Source organism: Ochotona curzoniae, unplaced genomic scaffold (genome assembly GCF_017591425.1).
Source record: "Ochotona curzoniae isolate NIBS_2020 unplaced genomic scaffold, NIBS_Ocur_1.0 contig_2692, whole genome shotgun sequence".
In the NCBI taxonomy this organism is placed as follows: Eukaryota; Metazoa; Chordata; class Mammalia; order Lagomorpha; family Ochotonidae; genus Ochotona; species Ochotona curzoniae.
In genome coordinates, this window is record NW_024465556.1 from 18,433,961 (window position 1) to 18,448,404 (window position 14,444).

At 39.0% G+C, this 14,444-nt stretch overlaps 1 protein-coding gene across 5 annotated transcripts in view; it reads left to right on the plus strand.

The window, feature by feature from the left end:
- ADK (adenosine kinase) overlaps window positions 1-14,444 on the plus strand; it is a 440,503-nt gene that overhangs the window by 406,903 nt on the left and 19,156 nt on the right. The window lies entirely within an intron of this gene.

The following is a 14,444-nucleotide window of genomic DNA, read 5'->3' on the forward strand; positions in this document are numbered from 1 at the left end:
TTTTCTATTATGTTTTACCCCAGTCATTTTCACAAGATTAATTGTATCTGTCAGAATATTGCATAAACAAGCTGCATCAAGTACAGTCGATAGGATATGCATAGCCCTGCAGGCTTAAATGTTAACACATTGTTGTTCTTTAAAACAAGTTGTGGTGAATATTAAATAGCATATTAATAACAAAAGATGATGTCTTTAGATTATGCCCTTGCTTTAAACATCTGTTTCTAAAAACAAATGGATAGTGTTTCTTATACTAAAAATGGTTAAACTTTTGTCAAATTCTGACTCATTAAGAACTGGCAAAATTTTCTAGGAGCTGAATCTTTTTGAGAAAGGTTCTTGGATGGGTCTAAATTGTCTCTGGTTAAGTGTGGTTAAGCTAAGTGGGGAGTCTCTGGAAAGTTTGAGTCCTGCAAGATAACCTATAGGGCATGTTCTGATCTGTGTCTTTCTCATTACATCAAGCAAAATAAGGTAAAAATGGTAAATGGAGCTGACCAAACCCCCTTTCCCTGAAGGATCCTTCTGTGAGAAACCTAAACTTATGTGGTGATTTTAGCCTAATGCTGTTTTTAATTTTTATTATTCCTAAGGAAATATTTATTTGAAAGATCTAGAGACAAAGGAGGAAGAAAAGGAGGGAGGGAAAGAGAGAGAGAGAGAGAAATAGAGAGGCCTGAGAGCTTCCATCTTCTGGTTTACTCTTCCAAATGATCACAATTGCAAGATCTGGGCCATCCAGTGTCAGGCATGAAGCACTCTTTTATCCTTGTCTTTTATCCTTGTCTCTTACATGGATGGTAAGGGTTGCTTGGACCATCTTCCACTGCTTTCCCAGGAACATTAACACACTACTGTCATGCTTGCATTGTGTTTCTTAGCTTTGAAAGCCTATATTGTTTCTGATGTTAAAAGGACTTTGTAGTTAATTTTCCTATTTGATATTCTATAAAAAAATATTTTATTCAACATTAGGCCATATTCTGCAATTCCTTAAGGAAATGCTGATAAGTTCCATGTTAGAAATTATTTAGACCAAAAATCTTAATTTAGGAGTTTTAAATATGTGCCCTGTATGTGCATGGTGTGAGTCTTGTGAGTCCCGTAAGCTCTATGAGACAGTCAGTGTTTTGTGTCCTTTGCACCCATCCTAGTTTCTAGGATGGTGACCTAGTGAGCCACCACCTCTCATCTTAGGGTTCTGGGCTTCCTGGCCCTGCAGTAGCAAATCCCCTTACAGACACCCAGCTACCTGTGTTTCTACAAGTACTTGTTAAGTACAACAATGGAGGACTTATTATCTGAGGATACTAGATTAGGAATAGGTAGCCACTGTTTAAATAATAGAGAGATCAATGATACATGTCAAAACAATTGGAATTTGTATTAAAGGATTTTCAGCCTCTTTTTAATCCCACTCCTATAATCTAGCTTTGTTTATTGTAATCCATTCACTAGGGAAAAAGAAAAGAGCATGTAGAAATGTGTCCACAGTCTTTTCTTAAATAAAGGGTCAAATAGTGAATAATCAGGCTTTAGAAAGCCACAGTTTGCATTGCATATTCCTGTTTTGTTTGCTGGCTTTTTATTTTGTTTGTTTTAGGTTTATTTTGTTTTGTTTTGTTTTTAATACAGCAACCTTTCTTGACTCTCTAACTATGTAAGAACAGACTATGGACTTAACTTGGCACACAGACAAGCATTTGCTGATCCAACACATCTCCAACATATCCAGGTTCTAAACCCTAGATTTCACTACACACTTTAAAAAGTAGAGAAAATCTGGCTGAAACTAGGCAGAAATTCATTGTGTAAGACCTCAGTTCAATAGCCATTTTTCATACTGTAGGTCTACCCTGATCTGTTCCCAGGATGGTCACAGCCTGAGACACTGGGTCATGAGATGAACACTCCAAGATCAATATTTGATGCCACGTTGAGCACATTCTGTTTCTCTGAGTCAAGGTGAACCATATAGCAATAACTAACTTTTAAATTGCACCTGCTGCCCATTGGTGCTGTAAGTATTATGTTAATTAATTTGCTATCCACAAAAATTTCTTGGAGTAGATTATTTTGAAGTGCAATTTGTTGATGGAAAAACTGCAGTAAAAGATACTGAGTACTATGATTGTAGTCTCCTAGCAAGGGGTAGCAGAGCCAGGAAACACATCCAAGCAGTCTGGTTCTTCAGTCAGTGCACTATACTTCCTTAAACATTAAAGGAAATCTCAGCATTAGAATTGAGACCCTCAGACCAACCTTTCTGGAAAAAACAAACAAGCAAGCAAACAAACTGGTTTTGCCAAAGAGAAACTTCTTCCTATTGCCTAAATGACTTTGTGTATGGAAGATGGGTTTTTGTTTTCTGCTAGGGTTCTGGAGACTGTAACCCAAGATTGTTGTATTAATGAGAGACTGGAGGGAAAAATAAGTGAAGGACTGTAGTCCCTGGTGAGTTCGAACTGAGAGCCTTTTGTTAGGTGATAGAATTGATTGCTAAAGAAAAACAAACAGCCAAATAAAGCGTAAGGTGAGTTGGTTAGCATGAACTCTGAATAAGGAAAATAACAACGATTTAATAGCGTCAGACTAAAATCCATCCGCCTTGGTGAATTCATCCTCACTGCAGATGGTCTTGTTAGTAGGAAATTTAAAAAAAAAAAAAAGATTCAGAATGAAAAACAGTTCCATGGGCCAGGATTGTGGCACCGCAAGTTAAGCCAGTGCGTGAGACATCAGTATCCCACACTGGAGTGCTTGTTCAAGTCCTGGCAGCTCACTTCTGATCCAGCTTAGTGCTAATGTACCCTGGGAGGTGGCAGATGATGCCGCAAGTACTTAGGTCCTTGCCAGCCATATGCAGACCTAGGTAGAGTTCACAGCTCCTGACTTAGACCTGACTCAGTCCAGGCCTGCCTGTTACAGATACTTATCTACTTTGGTCATGAATAAAGACACAGTGGCAACTTCTATATTTCCTGTGTGTTTTCTTTGTTTTTACTTCCCTGCCTTGTTAACATATCTGCTTTCTGATTGACACATTTTATCTTTAGATAGCTAATATATTCGTCCTGTTACTTTCAAGTTTTGCTAGACTGAGTATTTTTGTCTTATGTGACTTTGCATGTCTGTATTCCAGTTCCCTTTGTGATTCAACTTTCTGAAGGAAAGTAATTGACAGTTTTGGGATAAAGCGCCGTTCCAGTTTCCATGTGCTAGTGAGTTACATATCCCAGTACTGATGTCATGTATTCCTTTTAGCCAATTGAAGCACATTTGAGGAAAGAAAAAATTGAATATACATTTAGCCTGTTGTTAAGATGATCACATATCCAAGTACCTGGGGCCAGTACTTGTCTCAAGCATCCTACTAATGCAGACCTTGGGGGAGGGGGCGGAGGCAGTGACGGCTTGAGAGATTGGGATCCTGACACCCACATGCAAGATCTGTGGCAAGATCTGCAGTTGTGGGCAGAAATGAACCAAGAGCTCTACTGGACTTCTGTTTATGTGTTTATCTATCTCCTTTGCTTATCAGATTTTTAAAGACGTTGTTTAATGTGACTGCATCATGCATTTCCATATAAAATATTAAAGGAGTACCCCAAAGATAAATAAATTAAATTTATAGTTTACACTCAAGGCTTTAGTAACAGTGACAGATTCTCCTTAGCCTCCTTATTCTCTTAGAAATACTTTTTTCTCTTAGGCACTTTGTAACATTTGTTCTCCATTTGTCTGCTGACTAGCACTGATAGAACTATTCTTTGCACATCCTTCCTCAAAAACCCAAGTACTAGGATTGTACCTTTGGAAATGGAGACAATTCTGTAATCTCTAAGTATGATTTCCTCATTTCCCAGGTCAGGAGAAAATGTCTTCCTGTTGTCCTGCTGTGCTTTGCCACAGCAGGTCTGCCTTTTCATTTGGAACCTCTTTGTCACTGTCATAGTAACAAATGGAAACATTGAGAACATTTTGTGACAGGCACTGTCATTGTTCCCAGTGAAATCTCTTCCCTAGTGTCTTCTCAGTAAGTGAAACTGAGAAGAAAAATCATAACAAATAACATGAAAAGGAACCTAATCAATATGTTCCCACTGGGCTGTCAATACCAGCCTCTGTTAATCTAATATGATTTAGTTGTATGTTTTATGGCAGCTGAAGAAATAGGGTCTAGACCTACAAATCATTTTTAGACTGAAAGTGAATATCCCTTTGACAGATAATGTCCAGGATCATATATATAACCTAGATAAAAGATGAGACCTCACCCAAGGACCAGCATTCCTGGGTTGAAAAGCCTCATTAAGTACTGTTAAACACCGGCCCTAGCTTAGGACATTTTATTTTGGATGACAGTGAAGCAACTGTGCTGCCTGCTCTAGCAGGGAAAATGTATTCCCTAAAAGAGAGTTACCTGGGATGTGCAAGTAACTCTTAAAGCCATGTAGTAATCATAATGTAAATAATTATCCTATTCCTCACCTAATAAGAATGGGCATTAGTATTACTCTCTAATTCATGTTGAGTAAAGAACTCTGTTTTTTAAAAAAAAAATGTTTCCAAACTAAGGATGCTACTTACCCATCATATAGCACCTGTATGTACTTCTGAGCACCATAGAAACTCTTTAATTATCTTTGTATTTTTCTATATTCACCTGCTTTGTTCCCAAACCTTTATTCTTCCATTATTCCTGTTTGCTGCCTCTTTGTACTGTGTACAGTGAAACAGTATGGAGTTCTTGTGACTATTTTCTATTTTCTTCATCAACCCTTTCCTTGGGTCTCCAGTGTAGAAGACTAGAAAAATCATCTGGTGAGTGTTAACTGTCCTGTATGTCATACTTGCTTGCTGAAAGTCAAAAACTTTCATGTGATCCACCATCTTCTGGAGATTTACTTGACAATGACTAAGGTGACAGCTGCCCACTGTTAGACCATTGTGTATCAAGAATGCCATCTTTCCCTTCTTACTACCTCTAGTAGGCACCTTCTGTGTTTTATTTCTGAGGTGGAAACTGTTCTTAAAACTAGGAAAGCAAATATGGATTGACTAGGTCATTAGGAATGTTGAGAATCTCCAGGTTTAGAGAAGGGAAAACATATTCTTCTTTGCATAGGCATAAGATGCTGCATTTCATGCATTGTTGGGATTACACATCAGAAACACAGATAAGCCAAAGCTGGGCCAGAACCAAATTTTAGGAAATATGCCTATAATTATTTTAGGCTCCATTAGTTAACACAGGTAAAGATTATCCTTCTCCAGCCATGATCAAACAAACAATAGCCTTCACCTTGTTTCATGTGAGCTACAGGATAGTTTTAAAGTCAAGTCTGTAATTTCTCATAAACACGGATGTTCTCTCAAAGATCTAATACATCTAAGTGCATAGGGGAATTTAAAATACTTTACCTTCTAGGGAGTTGAATAGCACAGAAAGGATCTCGGCCACAAGGACTGTCATACCCCAGAGTTCACATGTGAGCTTTGGATTTTGTATATTTGAAGGTTATTAAGACATGTTATGATAAGAAAATTATGCTGATATGTAAGTATTTTATTCTGTCATGGAGTTCCAGGAGAAATGTCATAAGTAAAATTTCTGAAATTCATTTTCTTATCATTGTGAGGTGACAAAACAAATTTTGCCAGTTTCCTGATACAATGTATTAGTCAATCAACTAAGACAAATCTGAATCTTGTAAGGATCTTAGCTCCTATTCCATGGCCCCGCTCAGTAATTCTGTCAGTTAACCTTTGATGTGATGCTGCACTAATCACCTCTAAAATATAATGACCTAAATATTTGTTTGACCTCTGTGGATTGGCAGCTGGACCTAAGCTATGCTAGACAGTCCTTGTAGTACTGCAGTTTTGAGAAATTCAGTAATCTGCCCGAAGAGCACATTGAAAGCCGGGATTCAAACTCAAAGTTTAGTCCAAAAATTCTTACCTCTAACCATTCTACTCTTAATTCCCGTACATTTCTGTATCACTTTTATCTTCCTCTCCATGTGCGGAGAAATATGCAGCAGGATTTTCTAAAAATTGATCTAAAAACATGTGCCAGTTGATGGCCTAACAGTTAGTAGCAAAATTAAGGAGAAAGGGATGTAAACTAAGATTTTGTAAAGCCAAATGTAGCAAATCTGTTTATAACTTTAGTTGGTTATAATGGATTTTTTAATGTTCTTATATAAATTAAAGTTTTGTGACCCTATGTTCATCCCTAAAATCTCTTAGGTTAAATTTCAGCTTTCTATGACATCCAAAACTCTGGAAACCACTGATAAGCCATATTCTTACAATCCTATGAAATTGTGTAGCAATTTTTAATGGCATTAATATGAAGATAGTGGAGGCAGGTTGTGAGGTATAAGGGCTTCAACACTTCACTTGGGACACATGTATTTTGTATCAGAGTGCTTGGGACAGAGGCCACCTCCACTTCCCATCCATCTTTCCAAAAATATATAGCCTGGGAGATAGCAGTTGATGGTTCAAGTATTTGGGTCTCTGACAACCATGTGGGAGACTCCACTAGAATTCCTGACTCCTGGCTTCAGCCAGGCCCAACCCCATCTATTATGGTATTTGGGGATGGAAAATGCTTCTCTATCTATCTAGTGCTCTTTCTATATATGTGTATGAGTGTGTGTGTGTTTGTGTGTGTGTGTGTGGTGTGTATTTCTCTGTATATGTATGTGTGTGTGCATGTGTGTGTGTATATATATATATATATCATCACTCTGTTGCTCTTTCAAATGAATAAGAATAAATAAGTAAAACATCTAAGAGAAATAAGAATCAATGGTGACTTGTATGTTGATTAATTTGGAGTTCTCTATTAGCTACTTTATTCACTATAAAATCTTCTGAGTGACATCTTGATAAATGGGAATTAAAAAGTTCACAGAACAGTAAGTATGATGTGCTATCTATATTTTGTTAAAATGACCATATGTGAGTATGTTGTGTTTTTACCTACAAATGCATATAAAAATCCCAGGAAAAAACACACACCAGTTAACAAGTAGATATGCTGGGAGATAAGTGGTTGACATACTCACTTTTTACTCTATAAGTGTTACTGAGGTTTGAATCTTCTCATAGTGTGTTTTTAGTGGCATTGTCATTCTTACAGTGTCTAAATAAATGAAAATTGCATGTCACTACTGCTAATGGCCAGCCTTGAAACTAGTGGAAGTCTTGCCCATGGCAAATAAGTCATTAATCATTCCAAAGTATATAATAACTTCTATGAAATATAACCTCTAATATTATAGGGTTATTTAATAACAGCTGAGGTCTGAATAAAGCAAAAAAAAAAATTAGCGGTATGATTATCAAATTAAAAGCTGCTCAGGGCAGATGTTAATGGCACGGGAAATTATGCTGCCACTTGGGACACCCACACCTAATGCAGGAGTGCTTGTTTGTGTCCTGCACTTCTGCTGCTGGTCTACCTCTCTGCTGATGCATCTGCGAGCAGCGGGTGAGGGCTCAGTAGTTGGGATCTTGAAATCCATATGGGAGACTCAGATTGAGTTCTGGGCTCCTGGCTTCAACCTACCCCAGTTTGCCACAAACGTTTCTCTTCTCTTCCCTTTCCTTTTCTTCCCTTCCCTCTCTTTTTCTCTGTCTTGGCTTGCTACTCAAGGCCTGGGAAACAGCAACCAAAGATGGAGCAAGTGTTTGATCAAATGCAATTGGTAACAAAATTAGTTATGCTGCTTATGAATTGGGACATGAGCACAGGATCACATAAATAATAAGCTCTCTATCATCTCCTTAGTCTTACGGCCATGACTGTTCCATTGAGAATTTTGTCTTTCACTGCGTTAGAATATTAATACTACAGGAGTGTTTTTAAATAATATTTTGTGGGTTTTAATCTATTTTCAGTAGTAAAACTCTGTACAAATTAGGTCTTTTTAAAGACAATGAAATAAGAGAAAACAAAATCTCATTCAGTTCTGTCCATATATTTAGTATCCTTACCATCAAGTATGAAAACTATGGTCCATTCAGAAGCCCCTTGTGCTAAATAAAGGAAGTAAGATCCATAAAAACGTAAAATGACTCAACCAAGGGAACTAATTGGAAATTTTGGAGTTAAAAACCAGATAAGGTGTTTCATGATGTGATAATTACATATGTCCATAATTACAATAAAGATTGCCAGTTAAGCCTTGTGTTACATAGGTTTCTTGGAAGCATGTAAAGAGGCAATATCCTCTCCCCTGCCTAAAAAAATAAGTCAGTATTCTAAGTAGATAGAAGTAGGTTTTGGTTTTGTTTAGATGCATTTCTGGTTGTTAGGGGTTTTTTTTGTTGTTTTTCTTGACCAATAAGGAGAAGAATGTGCTAAGCATTTATTTGGGGAGCCACATCAAAAGATGGCATATTAGAATCTAACTTGAAATTTTGATATGATCTTGTATAGTATTATTCCACAAAGACTAATTTTTTGCAAAACAATATTTTATAAAGGACATCTTTTCTGTGTGGGAAAATTGCTGTTTGGTGATACTTTTTTTTTTAAGATTTTTTTGTAGGGGGAAAGTCAGATATACAGAGAGGAGGAGAGCCTGAGAGGAACATCTTCTGTCCAATGATTCATTCCCCAAGTGACTGCAACAGCCAGAGCTGAACCAATCCAAAGCCAGGAGCCTGAAGCTTCATCTGGGTCTCTCACATGGGTGAAGGAACCCGAGGCTTTGGGCCATCCTCGACTGCCCTCCCAGGCCACAAGCAGAGAGCTGGATGGGAAGTGGAGCTATCGGGATTAGAACTGGCACCCATATAGGATCCGGCACATTGAAGGCGATGACTTTAGCCGCTAGGCCACTGCGCCGTGCCATGTTTAGTGATACTGTTAAGGAGCTTCTGCCATTAGTTAGAGGCATTTTTAAGTTTGAGAGGGGGTTGGTTTTAATTCAAGTGCTGTATCCCAGGCTATATTACTGGAACATCACAAACTGCCACTTTTCAGCTAGCACAAGGAGGGATTAATAAGCTTTGGGATGATGCTGCTGTAGCTTTGGCACTGCCCATTTACCTACTTACTGCACAGAACTCCTCAACTGCTCACTTTGTGTTGTGAGTGTTGTCATAGCTGTCAAAGGAACCTCTGCTCCGAGCTGACTTCCTGCACAGGGCAGGCATGGGACCATCTGACACCACTTAAGCTACGGTTTGTCATTATGCAAACACATTCTAGCTTAGTCCTTATGCTGCTAGGCCCAGCAGCTTTTAAAGTTATCTCAAACTATACTGTTATTTTATTTTATTTTGTTGTTGTCCTCTTCTCAGAAAAAAAATCTGTTTTCCAACTAAGGGTCACAAAGTGTTTAGTTGGTAGTCAATATGAAGTCAAACAAAATGGAATTTTATTCACTAGACTCCGTAGGAAGTGAAGGAAAAAAAAAGTTTATATCTGAGTACTTTTCAGCAAGGGGAAACCATTACTTTGTCACATCTGGATATGCTAAGCTAGCCAAGCTGAAGTGGGAATTTCCTGCCAGATGTTGGTTCTTTGAGCAACCTGTGAACATCTAAACGGGGCTGTGTGAGACCTTGTTCAGAAGAGCTAAACCCACTGTGTCTGCTCCCTATTAGGAACAAACTTTATATGCCCCCACACCCCAAGACAGGAGATTGTGCAACCCGTGTAACAATATGTGCTCTTGTTAAATGCGAGAACATGAAAGGCCTAATTACGAAGGTACATCAGCCTCACAGATATTATAGCAAGAATGTACATTCCACTGATATGACCTCCCGAATGAAGACTGATGAAAGCTTTGTTTTATTAATGAAAAAAACCAAGACCCTGTCCCCCCACAGGTATTCCATGTCACTTGAATAAGGTTATGTTATGAAATCAGAGAAGACCAAAATGTGTCTGTAGGTATGAAGGAAAATAAAGAATCTGAGATGGCATGAAAATGATTAAATGTTTGTATCAACTTCCTGTTCCAGATACATAAGGGAATTAGGAAGTGTAATTTTCATTCCGAGGAGTTTTGCACATAAAGTAGAAACGTTTTATCCAATGGAAGCACAAAACATTTATAAGAGGGGAAAGCAAGACTTTCCACATGATCTCGCTGTATTTGTCATTCTCTGGAAGGGAAAATATTGACATTTACCAGACTGTTTGCTCCGGCTTTCTGATCTCCTGCAGTTTATTTTTATAACAACCTTATCGATGGGCCTCTTACCCAGCTCTCTAGGTTTAACTGAGTTGAGTCGATTTGTTACCACGGCTTCAAGTAGCTGTTACAGAACAAGCAAGACATCCTAATAAAGCTGTAAACGTGTTTCCTCAAACAGAGCATTGATTTTAGGTGGAGAGGGAGAGGCTGGTGCTTAGCACAGTGTCAGGGCAGATGAATTTCACTGCAGTTTTCATTGTCATCTGTCATGGCTGTGAAACACTAGGTAAAGCCATCAGAGGGTAATTAGGAGGACCAGAAACTTAACCCCTAAAATCTGTTAACCACTTGGGTCTTTGATGGCTTAATTAGCTCTTATTAAATTTTCCTTCTAATAATACTAGCCAGACACCTTTAATGGTGTTTTTTTGGATAGAATAAGATTTCAACATTGTGATTTCTTAAGTGTTGAATTTAATGGCCACGAGTTTTTCAGATATTTCTCACTGTAACACTTAGGTACCACTGTACCACAATAGATCTAAAACTGGTATAAAAAGTCTGTGATCTATATACACACAAGTAAAAGAAATGCATTTGCTTTTTTTTTTTAAAGAAATAAACCTTCAAGAAATAGTGACATAATTATAAAAGAATTCACAAGATGTATTTGTAGAAAATATTATTTAGTTAGCAACTCTATAGCACTTAAATTTTTTTGGTGCAACATGTCCTAGACACATAAAACTGTCAGTGTTGCCATTTATAAATAAGTTCATTAAAGAAGACTTTTAAGATATTTTACCTCACTTTTCACTTTAAGTTAGTCCTTTTTTTTTTTTTTGAAAGGCAGAGACAGGAGAGGTAGAAATTTTTCTTTCTGAGTATACTCCTTACCTGCCCTCAATAGCCAGAATTCGGCCAGGTTGGATCCACGAGCCTAAAACTCCATCTAGATCTCATGTGGATCACAGGAACTCATACTGTGCTCATTATCTGTTTTCTCCCAGGTTGCACATTAGCAGGAAGATTACTACAAAACTGGGCGGGGCCCGGCACAATGGATGGCCTAGTGGATGAATACTTGCCTTGGGTTTGCTGGGCTCCCATTAGGACACAGGGTCGTGTCCAGATTGTGTCTCAGCTGCTCCACTTCCCATCCAGCTCCCGACTTGTGGCTTGGGAGGGCAGTAGAGGATGGCCCAAAATCTTGGGACCTTGCACTCATGTGAGAGATCTGGAGGAGGCTCCTGGCTCCTGTCCATTATGGCCACTTGGGGAGTGGACCAGCCGATGGAGAATCTTTGTCTCTCCTTCTCCCTGTAAATCTGCCCTTTCAAGAAAAATATGCAAATCTTTAAAAAAAGAAAAAAGAAAATGACCAGCAAGTAAGAGCTTCAGCTAGGTTTCCCACATAGGTGGCAGAAGTCCAAATATTTTGTCATCTTATACTTTTCCCAGGCTAATAACAGGAAGCTGAATTAGGAGCAGAACAGCTGGGACATGACCTGGAGCACATGTGGGAGGCTAGAATTACAGGTGGGGGCCTTACCCACTATGCCAGTCCCAAGAGTTAATCTTTTTTTTTTAAAGGCTTGTTTTTTTTATTGGAAAGGCAAACTTAGAAGGAAAAACAAAGAAAGATTTTCCATCCACTGGTTCACTCTCCAAAAGACCTCAACAGCCAGAGCTGAACCAATCTTAAGCCAACTTCTTCCAGGCCCTCTTCTCTGTAGCTTTGATTTTCAAATAAATGAATAAACTTTTTTTTAAAAGATTATTCATTTTTATTACAAAGTCACATATACAGAGAGGAGGAGAGACAGAGAGAAATAACTTTTGTCTGATGATTCACTCCCCAAATGACCGCAATGGCCGGTGCTGCTCCAATCCGAAGCCAGGAGCCCAGATAATTCTCTTCCGTATCTCCCATGCAGGTGCAGGGTCCCAAGGCTTCAAGCCATTTTCGACTGCCCTCCCAGGCCACAAGCAGGGAGCTGGGTGGAAGGTGGAGGCGCCAGGCCCGAATAAATCTTTATTTAAAAAATTTTTGTTACATGAGAGTATACCACTATAGCTGTTTCTTATTTTTCAAAAGATAAAAACAAATGAACATTTTATAGTTGTAGTTAAATCCTTTTATTTCAAAACAGAATAGTTATGGGGTTATGATTAATATATCATATTCTATTTTGTATGTCCATTTCAGAACACCTGTGCAGGCATTGAATTCATTCTGTTCTGTTTTGTTTGCATCTACTGCTGTGTGAGAGAGCTTCTTCGCACAGAGGGCAGGGTGTACCAGGGAAGCCACTGCTTCAAAGCATTGTTTAATCTGACTCTTTTGCTTAAAAAAAATAAGAAACTCAGTTTATCTGTGTCAAATTGAGGAAACTTTTCAAATACACATTAAAGAAGACATTGTAACATAATATTTAATACATTCAGTTAAAAGGTGGGAGTTTGAAGCCTATATGGCCAGTAACTAACCCTGGGATTGTTCGGGCTTGAATGTGGCCCCCTCAGAAATTCTGGCCTTGTCAAGGTAATGGCATTCAGAGTTGGGGCCTGTAAGAGCCAGGAGGCCATGCACATTCCTTGCCCTCGATGAGAAGAAGGCCCTTATAAAAAGGGTTTCGTGCAATGCTGTTCTCACTGCTTCTATGGCCCTGTGAGGATATAGGAGGAAGACCATCACCAGACATCTGACGTTGGCCCCTTGATCATGGACCCTGCTGGCTCTAGAACTGTGATAAAATCATGTTCTGTTCTTTATAAATTACCCAATCCCAATACAAACCAGGCACGACAAGGACTGTGGACAAGTTACTGAACAGCTCTCTAAGCTTCAGTTGTCTCATCTATGAAAGTGAGGATAATGAGTTCCTACCTCACTGGATTTATTATAGAAGTTAAACGAGGTAATTTTTTTAGCGTTCAACCCGACGTATACCTAGAAATCATTAAGTGTTCCTTACTGTAAGAGACATCTCGAAGAAATTTCAAAAAAGAGCCAGAACAGGACAGGTTTTCTCTTAGAGCCAGAGCGGGTGATTCTGGATTCCAGTCAGTTCTCAGAGCCTCAGACACAGACATTTGTGGATGGCCACTCCAGTGCTTCACTCATTAATGCTGCTCACCTGCTTGGCTTGTCTGTCTCTTCTGGCCCCGGGAGCAGCTTCCCAGCCTGTTCATGCTTTACGTTCTGACTCCTGAGAGAGAAAAAACACTGGGTTAGCTCCATGTCTTCTTATGTGCATTGTTACAAATCAGACGGGGGGAGAACTATAAGTATTTTGCCTTTGGGACAGATGCCTACCCCCGATCCAGTTTATCATAAAGGTTGATTTAAATACGGAAGACATGTAAGCTCACCCCCATTCTAAAAGTACTCCCTGTATGTTCCACCTACCAAGAATACATGGGACATTACAAGAAAGAAACGTTAGGGCTGTTCTTGATCCTTCCTTTTCCTATCTAAACCTTTAGTGAGATTTTTTTTTTTAACTGTTACTTGAGAAACAGAAAAATAGAGGCAGACACACAGAAAACTTCCATTTACATATTCATTTCCCTCCAAAAACCCACAAAAAATACTCCAGGGCCAGACTGAGAACAGGGCCTGAAACTCACAGATACACAGACACCGAGGACCAAGATTTGAGCCGTTACCTGCTGCTTCCCAGGGCACGCGTTAGGTAGAAACTGGAAGCAGGAGCAGAACCAGCAAGCTCAAGCTAAGTTCCTCTGCTACAAGAGGGGAGCACCCCAGGCAATGCCTTAAACTGTAGAAAAAGTACCCACTCACTCTGAGTGCTTTTTTTCTTTCTTTTTTTTTTTATTTAAGATTGATTTTATTTGAAAGAGTAAGGGAAAGAGATATCCTCCATCTACTGATTCCTTCACCAAATATCCACTACAGCCAAGATTGGGCCAGCTAAAGCCAGGAACTCCATCAGGTTGTTCCACATGGTTGGCAAAAACTCAGGCACTTAAACCATCCCCCTTACTTCCCAGGTACATTAGCAAGGAGTTGGATCAGAAACTCTGACCAGCGCAGGAGTGTGGAATGCTGACATTCCAACCCACTCTGCTACAGCACTCTCCCTCAGTGACTTCCTCGGATGTGATTGTAGGGATATAGTTCAAGTTCTCGTACCCCAAATTCATCTAGTTCTATTTCTCTGACATGACTTTAGTTCAGGCTTGTTTTCCATGTCCTGTAGTAGTTTCCTAATTGATCTCCAACCACTCATTCTTTTTGGCAGT